Source organism: Nerophis ophidion, linkage group LG09 (assembly GCF_033978795.1).
Source record: "Nerophis ophidion isolate RoL-2023_Sa linkage group LG09, RoL_Noph_v1.0, whole genome shotgun sequence".
In the NCBI taxonomy this organism is placed as follows: Eukaryota; Metazoa; Chordata; class Actinopteri; order Syngnathiformes; family Syngnathidae; genus Nerophis; species Nerophis ophidion.
Genome location: NC_084619.1, coordinates 18,048,369 through 18,049,306, shown reverse-complemented (window position 1 = coordinate 18,049,306; position 938 = coordinate 18,048,369).

The window sequence follows — 938 nt, the reverse complement described above, 5'->3', positions numbered from 1 at the left end:
ACTGCCATGTTTAGGCCTCATCTCTTGTCTTTTGATAGTCTTGTATTTTTGTTTGTATGTTTACAATAGCTTTCACCTGAGACAGTCCTGTGTGTGTGTATATATATACATATATATATATATATATATATGTATATATATATATATATATATATATATATATATACATATATATATATATATATACACATATATGTATATGAGTATATATATATATATATATATATATATATATAAAGACATATCTACATATACATATATATGTACATACAAAAATAAGTACATATATATACATATACACTTATATATACATATATATATATATACACACACACACACACATATATATATATATATATGTATGTATGTATATATATATATATATATATATATATATATATATAAAGACATATCTACATATACATACAAAAATAAGTACATATATACATATACACATATATATATATATATATATATATATATATATATATATTAGAGATGTCCGATAATATCGGCCAATAAATTCTTTAAAATCTAATATTAGAAATTATCGGTATCGGTTATTCATCTCCCCTCTACCACACACAACGCAGAAGTTGACGACTGCAGCATGAGAGGTTTACTGGCTACGCTTGAGGACCTCATTAAACCGCCGCGAGTTTAGCATAACAACAACAAAAATGTTGTTGCCGGTGCTGTAGCCTAGCTAACAAGCCAGCTCGCTCGGTGACTGACTAATGGCACCATGTCTATGGTTTGGGATTCTGATGGATAGAAAAATGTCAATTTGCTAGGACTGCAAAAAGTTGGTTATGCGAGGAGGAACCAAGACGTCTTCCTCTAATACGAGCAATTAGATCTCCCACCTCTTCAAGAATCATAAGGAGATACACAATGAATACAAGCGGAAGATGGATGAAAAGCATACTTGCCGACCC